We start from the raw sequence: 10,560 nt of genomic DNA on the forward strand, positions 1-10,560 counted from the left end.
GAAAAACTGAACATAGCACCTCTTGCACCTGTAATGAAACAGAAATATGACGGTCACGGACTCTGCAAGCCATTTGCGCACCTGGGCATTCTAACGTAAAGCTATTCCAACCTTTCCCAATTCTGCAAATAGCCGTCCACGATTGGTCGAAAAGAAATCGGACCACCCTCCTTCCCCTGCGTGACGCGCTACGTCACGAAAAAACTGCGATAGCTCCCCATTTAATAGGACCCGCACACGCACTGGCTACGGGCGAGTGTGCGGAATCAAAGAAAAAAATAAGCATTTCTGATACCGCGCCTTTTCGCCATTAGCCCTAGGCTATTGGTCGAAAGTTTTCGGGCTGCGCCCACTTCGCGTGTCTGTCACACGATGTCGAAAAACCGCAAACACTCACCGCGTCAAAGTGACGTGTACGCGCTAAAGGTGCCTAAATATGCCAAACAAAACATTTTTTTAATAGCCGGTGACTGCCTCATTGCGAAAGCAATAGAAGATAGCTGCCCGCCAATTGCTCAGGCACGGGCTATTCGTCTCTGCCGGAGAGCATGGATTTATTTCCGCATATATAAACTTTCTGAGTGTAAGGTTATCGACCCCTGTCAGCCTATTTAGGAGACTGTTCAACCAACTCTACTCGTTGAGAATCCGTTTGAGTGGCATTTTTAACCTTCCATTGCATGTCGCCGCGATTTTCGGTCAGCCACTGCAAGCTAAGTAAGCGGAAGAGCACAGATCGCAGGTGCCGGCACCACCCTCCTCATGCGGTTATGTATTTTCGCTGTGCTGGCTCGGCACCATCGATGCCCCTCCATTCGAGCGTGCTCTACGCTTCTTGTCAGCCAATCAGACAAGAAACACCGCTCAATGTAGGCAAGTTAATGCGTTTCATTAAAGCAAATATAGGTAACCATCCATAAACGAGGAGAGCGCTTGATTGGGCGGTTCAGACAACGTTGCGGGTCATCGCCCGTTTCTTGTGTAGGCGGTTACGTAAACCTGACGTCAGGAGATAGGAATAAGAAAAGATAGGAATAGTTTAACATTATGTGGGCCGTGGTGTAGTTATGAATGCAGGTTCGAAAGCTGAACGAAGCAAAAGTTCCAAATGTGGACGGACTTGCGAATGCGACAATGTATTTTATCTCTTTTCAAGGTGTTTGCTTCTGAATTTAGGACGGTAATACATGTACACTGCTTTCGACCTAATGCAAATTTTTTGCAAAGTTGAACACTATGTGCAGTATTTCACTCAAAAACGTATTTTCTATTTACATATGCTGCAGCAGAACAACATCATTTATTCCGATTTTGTTTCCGAAAAGAAAACTTAGCGCCTGAGTTTGCGTCAAGCTTCCGCCGGAAATGGCATCTGTGCCTGCGCCAGAGTGGCATTGGAGCAAACGCTCTATCGAGAGCGATTCACTCTGTCGTGGGAATGAGCCGACAGCTGCGCTGGCGCGTCGGCAGTAGGTCTATTTTAGAGGTGCTCTCAACAGACGTGTATTCAGCGTTCAGAAACTGACTGCTCCACGAGCACGTGTCCATCACGAAAAATTAGGATTTCTATTCGTGGTTTCCCTTTGTGACAACACTGGAGGTGAGTTTGGCTGACTCGTTAGGTAGCAAAGAACATTACCCACAAATTTTAATTTATGGTCAATATAAGCCTTAGTGAAGAGTAGGAAAAGCTTCTTTCATTCTCTAGCATTGCGAATTGCTCAAAGTCCTGCAACTCATGGCGCTGTGTTGCAACCACCAGTGCGGAAAGGGAAAGGGAAAACCAACTCCACGCTGAACAACATGTTTTTCGTGGGTGCTGGTCTACTGCGACTTTTTACATAATTCAACATTTCGCCTCTGTCGTAAACAAGAAAGAAGACATAGGTGTCATTCCGTTAGACTTCACGAAGGCTTATAACACGGCAAGCCATGCGAAACTTGCACGGAAGCTTTGTGACACCGGTCGTAGTTCAAACGTTGTGCGATAGATGTACTGCCTAAATAAGGAATAGAAGGCACGTGGGGGAAACTTCTAATGAGCGATTTTCGACTTTGCCGGTTAGGTTCGGCGTTCCACAGGGTCAGTCTTAGGAGAGGCACTGTTTTTATTATACATGGCGTCCTTTTTTCTTTTTTCTTTCTTTTTTTGCTGCATCAACTTTCTTACCGATTGCCTATGGACGATAGCACCAATCTTACCCTTGATCTAAATTGCTCGATAAGGAGGCCATTACTTCTGCATGAAATCAAAATGTTCATTTGAATAATAACCGTAATTAGGCTAATTAACCTTTTAAATGATCACTTTACGTCGCATACTTTATTCAACGAATAATTGCCGCCGAGTTCGCACAGCGTATATCCACTTGGAACAAATTCTCTGGACAGCACCATTTCCGAGGCAATAATTTTGAAAGTGTCCGTCGAAATGCATTGGCATTCCAGCTATTTTCGTGCTTCAATGCACAAAGCAGCGGTTTCTTAAGAAAGTAACTGCAAAGCCAATGCATTTCATTGGACACTTTGGATAGTTATATCTAATAAATTATAGCCGTGGCTTTCAACCCTTTGTTAGGACTACGTCTGTTTGCAGATGACTGTCTGCTGTTCTGTCCGGTCAGAAACGTCACCAACTAACTTGTACTGAATGAGAAGCTTGGAGAGAGTACGTCTTGCAGCAACATAAGTTTGTCTTGTTGTACAAGCGAACGCAAATCTGTTACCGACTTACTTTGTAGCGCAAACCTTCCAACACTTGGTAGACGTAGGAATGTTGCTAGGCAAAAATTTCTGGCTCTATTGTGCTCGAACGAGAAAGCTAAACGTGTATCCTACACCATATTTGCGACGTCCTAGCAGGGTTGCCACCCCCCCCCCCGGTAAATCATATTGAGTCCTTATTGTCTCATTCATCCAGAGTTGATGTCTTTAAACGTTCTTTCGTAAAAAAACAATTGCTCATTTGAAATAAACTGAACCCCGAGGTGTTTGCAACTGCTGATTCAGTTGATTCTTTCGAAATAAATTTGATAGCGTTGTTTCTCAGAGTTTTGATTGTAAATGCATAGGTAACTTAACAAACTGTTTGTATTTGCGAATAATTTTTTGTGTGCATGCAATTCGTTCAGTTTGTAACCCCACCCTGCAGCAGCCTGGAAAGGGCTCGTAGTATGGGCAAGTAAATAAATTGAAAAAAAAAACAATCCTGGAAAATTTCACACAGCTTTTTGAGAGACGTATGATAGGGATAAAACAAAGCAGACCATCATTTTCTGACAGCAACAGACTAAATCGTACAAATATTTCGTGTAGCTTTTTCAAAGGCAAAACCGATCCATTAAATCATGTTCTCCTTGCGTTTGCTTCAGCGTCGTCGCTAAACAAAAATTTAACATTGGCTGGCAGTAGCTAGTTCTACTCCCCTTGACATGACAAGGTTCTGATTGACGGACGTTGTCAATTGGGGTGTGCTGCTGTAAAGATGACAGTGGGTTTAACGTGACGTCATTCCTAATTGTTTCTGCTCTATGTATTTGATGCCATCATACAGTACATTTATAGAAAACCTACCACTAGACGACTTAGAGTAGATAGCATGCTTTTTTTCCTTCAAATATGATTGTAACGCCACTACAAAAGAAGTTACTCTACCTAACTGTGCTCGTTTCTTTCTCCCTACTACAGACTGAGAATAACCAATTATTTTATGAACACATCACGTGACGAACGAAATAACTCGAAAATTATCATGATTTAGAGTTTCTGAAGAAACTGTCAGGGCCTGGAAGGCTCCGACCCTTTTCCTACTGTGGCCAGATTTTGGAAATACAAACGCTTTTATTAAACTCTATTTCACACGTTCTCTCTCCAACCGCGCTCGGGACTCAAACGCCAATTCTCCACCAACGTAGAAGTAGGGAACTGAGTCAGTTTCGGGCTGGTTCAAAATTATTTATGTTGCGCAATCTTTTCTGAAGATATTTATTATAGACACCATCTCTATAAAATCAGCTTCAGGCATACTTGGACAGTTTCATATTGTGAAACGCAGAACAATCATGAAACTTCCTTCCGCACAGTGACATAGAACATTCCCTTGTCAGTGGCATCACAAGAAGCAATGGAATAAAAATGCGGATGCTTGCAAAACGATGACTTTAAACTGAAGTGATTTTATCTGTAAATCAGAACAATCTTTCTACACTGCGAATCATTTTCCGCTTAAATGGCTGATAAATGGCAACAGTCGTCAACAGTTTTCAACTTAACTAAATGAAATGGTGTGTGTGGGACTTACGTAGTTGCACATATTTAAACGTGGTTCCAAGAAGAGTTATCTCAAACAATGTTCCCGATAACAGCCAGCTAACTGGTACACGGTTTCTGATATCAGTGGCTACTGCACTGGAACACACTTCCACGTATTTATTGCTATGCGTTTTTAAAAAGTAAATTATTCCGATCTATTGAGTGCCCTTTCATACTTTTCAGGATTTGATATGGAACGCCGGTGTTCAAAGCTAAGCGCAAATATTAAGCAAAAGTTTTCCACTTGGTGCTCGAGCCTCAGTAAAACGCGAATGAGAGTGTACGGGTGATACCGCGTTTAATTTCCCATCACGGTGGCAGGGGGTGGATGCACAATTCATTTGTTGTTGTACTGAATACATTACGAAAGAATTCGGATTTACACGAAGAAGAGCTGTTTCTTAGTAGGAAGAAACACGAAAAACACGAAGAGGTGGTGAGTGAGCTCGTGCAAGAGAAAATGAAATGAGCAAGAGAACGTTGGGTGCATTACTCTCGCCAAAGAGATTAAAGCATAATTTTTGCTACCAATTTTATCTGATATCCACCCAGATGCTGGGATAAACAATCCCAAAGCAAGAAAATATACACCAAAAAGATTCCCGAACATTTCATGAGCACTTGCACCTGCGAGCTAAATTCTCGAACAACAATAAGTGATGAATGAAGGCGTTAACATCTTCGAAAGATACAATGCATTGCGGTATACATCACAGAAGTTAATTGAGATAACTTCGGGACGATATAACGCGTAGTTCAGAAAAACAAAAGATTCAGCAACGACACGGAAGTCTGAAAGATCAAAATTGAGCATAGAAAACTTTTACTGAAAAAAAGCAGACGAAAATGTCTTTAGCAACAAAGCCGCCGGACCTAATCAAATCTCAATACAGCTAATCTGAAACCTCGACCCCAACAGCTAGGCATTCTTTTCTAATCCTATAAAACAACTATTAGAACAAACAAAATCATGGTTGGATGGGAAGAAAACAACTTCGACCACCTCTACAAAGGCATATATAGAATGGCAATGCAAGCCACAAAATTAGAACTTTCCGAGTCGGTGGGGAAAAGTGATGTACTTGTGGAACTATGGAATGGGTTCAGACCAGGCAGGTGATTAAAGGATATGTTTGTACTAACTCAGCGTACAGAGATTTCAGTAGCTCAGCATAGACTTTATCGATCACATTTCTCGATATCGAACGAGCTTATGACAACGTAGACACGGAATCGGTATGGAATATTACTAAGCCCTATGGCGCAGAGGACGATATTGTGGAGCAGCTGCTGGAGATATATATAGACAACCGAATACAAATTGAATGGGAAGGTCGAAAAGGTAATGAACTGGTGGTAGTTCACCCAGGACTGAAGCAAGGATGTCCTCTGATCTCGACTGTTGTTCACGTGTTATGGTAAGGGAATAGAAAGACGACTCAAAAACAGCCAGTTAGGGTTGGATTTATCATACAGGCGTAATGAAGAAATAGTGGAACAGAAGCTCCCTGGCCTGATGTATGAGAGCGACATAGTGCTACTAGCAGACAGAAGACGATATTTACACACACTTGCGAATATCTGTGGCAACGCCGCGACAAATCTAGGCCTCCAGCGTAGCAGAGAGAAATCGAGAATCGTGCTCTTCTTAATGAAGAGAAGAGTAATTACGTGGTGTCAATTCAACAGCAAGCACATCCATTGTCAAGCAAATAAATACTTCGGCGTATACATAAACGAAAGAGAGGCTTACTCGAGCAGCCACCAATAGAATCTGAAAATAAAGGGGAAGCGGAATGCTGCAATAATGAAACACCGAGCAATACGGGGCTAAAATAGGTATGATGTGGTGTGGGGGATCTGGAAAGGAGTTTTGGTGTCAGAGCTAATATTCACAAATGCCATTCTATGCGTAAAGGTGGGTATCTCTTCTGGGTTGGAAGGTAACCAAAGATCAGTAGGGCGGTTGGCTTTGTGAGCACACGGTAAAATCACAAATGAAGCAGTGCAGGGTGACATGTGTTGGGCCTCTCGTGAAGTTGGAGGACAGATCATTGTTAGTTTTGAAGAAAGACTCAGGAACGTTGATCAATATACATCGGCCGGTAAAGTTAGCTAGCATTGGTACCCTGAAACACCCGGACATAGAATGGAGGAAGAGGTCAAGAAAGTTTACAACCAAGTGCAGGCTGATTCAAACTGTAAATAGTAGACAACCCGGAGCCATCAGAAAAAAAGTGAGACAAACTGTGAGAGCGAAGTGCATGCAAATAATGAGAATAAAAAAAATAGCAGGGAGATTTACAGGAATAGGAGAAAGAAAATAGGAGGTAAAATCTGTAGCATAACAGAAAGGGCAGTGCCTGGCTATGTGAGGATCGAGATGGTTGCCTAAGGACAAAAACACACCAGTGCAAATATTCACAATAAGATCAAGCATGTGTAGGCTGCTCTGAAAGCTCGGACACCACTCAGCACATCCCAGTGCAGGGCGAAGGCATTGACCCAGTGCAGAACAAAAGATATGCGCTTTCACAAAAACACATTGCGGTGTAGAAAATACTTGCTCTAAAATGACAAACGTGCTTTGCAATAGCTTTTACTGCTGTACTACGTATCTTCGCTGTACGCACTTTCCTATGCTTTCATGCTCAATACACTATAGCTACATATATATGGTTCGAGATCTTTTGTAAAACCATAATAAAGTCCTTTCTTTCTTTAAAGAGTCCATGAAATGGCTTTTGTTGTACGCCAAGGCATAGGGGGTATCTCTCAAGGAATGCTTTCTCGTCAGAGCTTTTTGTCAGAGAGAGAAAGAGAATAAACATTTTTATTGGGTGAATGCAGCTTTGGAGAGCGTCCTCATTCCAGAATACCTTGAGCTCGGACCGCGTCCTGGGCCCTCGCAATCAGCAGGCTATAATATAACAGGTACCAGCAGCTAAACATTACAGTTTACTCAAGCCGCGGCGTTCCGGCCACTGCCCCCCTCCCCTCCTCAAATTTTACACCACGTGGCCATTGGAATATGCCGAATCCTTAAACAGGTGTCGAACATGTTGGCTGCTGCCTGTTTATTTCAGCCGAGAGTGTTTAGGCAGCTATTTTCTGCGCAGTTTTCCTCTTAAGCCTGGGCGACAAGGAGCAATGATTCACGGCCACCTTCGCGGGGTGGATGAGTCACGGCACCACAAAACGCTTTGTTCACTGGCTTGCGCTACATGAAGCACAATAGAGAGGGACTGCGCCGCGCGTTCTCAGCGCTTCTGCGAGAGTATAGCTAATTCGGAAACTACAAACTAGCTGTTTACGGTGCTATTTCGGCCTGACAATTGCCTGGAACGTTTACGGTTGACTCTAGATCATGCTTGTAAGATTTCTATGTGACCTTCAGCGGATAAAACAAGTGCTGCGATGGTCCGGCTAGAGCTGGCGCTAACTTTTGGACGTGGTTAAATTGCCTTTTTATAACGTTTTCTGTACTCTAAAGCTTTAAAAGAAAATAGGAAAAGAAGAATGAACAACATCGCAAATCAGACCCTTGCTTCTAGAGTGAGACACACTAAAAGTAGCACATAGCTATAGTCAAGTTTATTTTGATTGTTGCGTTCATATAGGAGGTTGTGGCGAAGTACTGCACCAGGGTGGCCAATCCTGCTCTGGTGAAGGAGTGCGTTACCGGTTCTGGGCCGGTATTTTGTAGCGATGCCTTTTTCGATTCTATGCTTTTTCAGGCTTTTCGCGCTTAGCCAGTGGTCAGAGCGACGGTCTGCCCGCATTATCAACAGGATCAGGCGGCCGTGTGTGGTGGATGATAAGAATAGCATAGAATAAAGCATAAGGCATCGCTACAAAATAGCGGCCCTGGTCACCGGGATCAGGCCACACTCCCGGCCTGTTTGTGCAATTTTATTAACACGCGGATTTTTTTTAACCTGGTGCAAAATTGCCGGCACCGGAATTCGAACCACGGACCTCTTGCACGCGAGGCGGGTGTTCTACCTCTACGCCACCGCTGCACCTCCAGTGCTAAGAATCACTGGCTCCGGACAGGCCGCCAATGGAATATGAACCTGGCAAAGCTTAACACTAGAACGTTATCTAGTGAGGCGAGTCTAGTAGTGCTATTGGAGGAATTAAAAGGCAGTAAATGGGATATAATAGGGCTCAGTGAAGTTAGGAGGCCAAAAGAAGCATATGCAGTTCTAAAAAGTGGGCACGTCCTGTGCTACCGGGGCTTAGCGGAGAGAAGAAAACTAGGAGCCGGATTCCTGAATAATAAGAATATAGCTGGTAACATACAGTAATTCTATAGCATTAACGAGAGGATGGCAGGTCTTGTTGTGAAACTTAATAAGAGGTACAAAATGAAGATTGTACAGGTCTACGCCCCTACATCCAGTCATGATGACCAGGAAGTCGAACGCTTCTAGGAAGACGTGGAATCGGCGATGGGTAGAGCGAAAACTAAATACACTATACTAATGGGTGACTTTAATGCCAAGGTAGGCAAAAAGCAGGCTGGAGACAAGGCAGTGGGGGAATATGGCATAGGCTCTAGGAATAGCAGGGGAGAGTTATTAGTAGAGTTTGCGGAACAGAATATTATGAGGATAATGAATACCTTCTTCCGCAAACGGGATAGCCAAAAGTAGACGTGGAGGAGCCCGAACGGCGAGACCAGAAATGAAATAGACTTCATACTCTCCGCTAACCCTGGCATCATACAAGATGTGAACGTGCTCGGAAAGGTGCGCTGCAGGGACCATAGGATGGTAAGAACTCGTATTAGCCTAGACCTGAGGAGGGAACGAAAGAAACTGGTACATAAGAAGTTAACAAAGGTGTTAGCGGTAAGAGGGAAAATATAGGAATTCCAGATCAAGCTACACAACAGGTATTCGGATTTAACTCAGGAAGAGGACCTTAGTGTTGAAACAATGAACGACAATCTTGCGGGCATCATTAAGGAGTGTGCAATGGAAGTCGGTGGTGACTCCATTATGCTATGTTCAGACTACGTTCGTAAGGCGCCGCATTTTCGTAACATGCGTAAGCGGAAGCGCAACAAGCGTATGCGTCTAGTTCAGACTGCGAACGTAGAGGTACCAACGCGCGCAATTCACGGGAAAATCGTGGGTGAGAGTGTTAAAGGGTCGGCAACATTTACGACTGCGATATTACGACCGTTGCAACACAGCCAATGACCGATAAGCTTTCGGTTTTCAACAACTGCCGACACTTCCGTGCTCCCGTCTGAAGACAGCTGCGGGCGCGGGAAGTGCAATTCCGCCATTCCTTGCGCACGATTGGCTGTGTTCGTAAAAATTTTTGCAGTGCGCCTTGCGAGATTGTTTTCAGTTCATCTGGTTTATCCGCCGAGGAAATCGACGGCTGCAGATGCGTGCTCCGAACTTCGATGAGTGGTCTCATTAGGTTTTCAAGGAAGCGGAACTGCTGGGGCGACATGCGCATGAAGTTACGAAACATCGCAGCGTCACCAACTCGGAGCTTGGCGAAAAGGTTGTGAAAATCGCCGTCCACGGCCCTGTCGAGAAATACTTGCCGCACCCAAACCCTTCTGCGTCGCCTTCGTCGTCTTTGGGCGATTGAATACATGACTATAAGTTTATTTTGAGCGTGAATTTCTTCGATCTCGGCCAGCGCTTGCATGTTGACAGGAGCCATATTGGGCCGCTGGTGAGGTCAATTCTGCAGCTCCAAATTTGATTGGCCTGTTGTTAAAGCCGTAATTTAAGCAGCAGTAAATGTGAACAAAGGTGCCGGCTTAACTGCCGTAACGTTTTTTACAACCGTTACGTTCCATACGCCGAAAGAGCAGTTACGCGCGTGACGACCGTAGTGTGAACATAGCTTTAGGCAGGATACCAGCAAACTATCGCAGGAGACGAAAGATCTGATCAAGAAACGCCAATGTATGAAAGCATCTAACCCTACAGCTAGAATAGAACTGGCAGAACTTTCGAAGTTAATCAACAAGCGTAAGAAAGCTGACATAAGGAAGTATAATATGTATAGAATTGAAGATGCTCTCAGGAACGGAGGAAGCCTAAAAACAGTGAAGAAGGAACTAGGAATTGGCAAGAATCAGATGTATGCGTTAAGAGACAAAGCCGGCAATATCATTACTAATATGGATGAGATAGTTCAAGTGGCTGAGGAGTTCTATAGAGATTTATACAGTACCAGTGGCACCCACGACGATAATGGAAGAGAAAATAGTTT

This window comes from Dermacentor albipictus, chromosome 5 (assembly GCF_038994185.2).
Source record: "Dermacentor albipictus isolate Rhodes 1998 colony chromosome 5, USDA_Dalb.pri_finalv2, whole genome shotgun sequence".
Classification (NCBI taxonomy): domain Eukaryota; kingdom Metazoa; phylum Arthropoda; class Arachnida; order Ixodida; family Ixodidae; genus Dermacentor; species Dermacentor albipictus.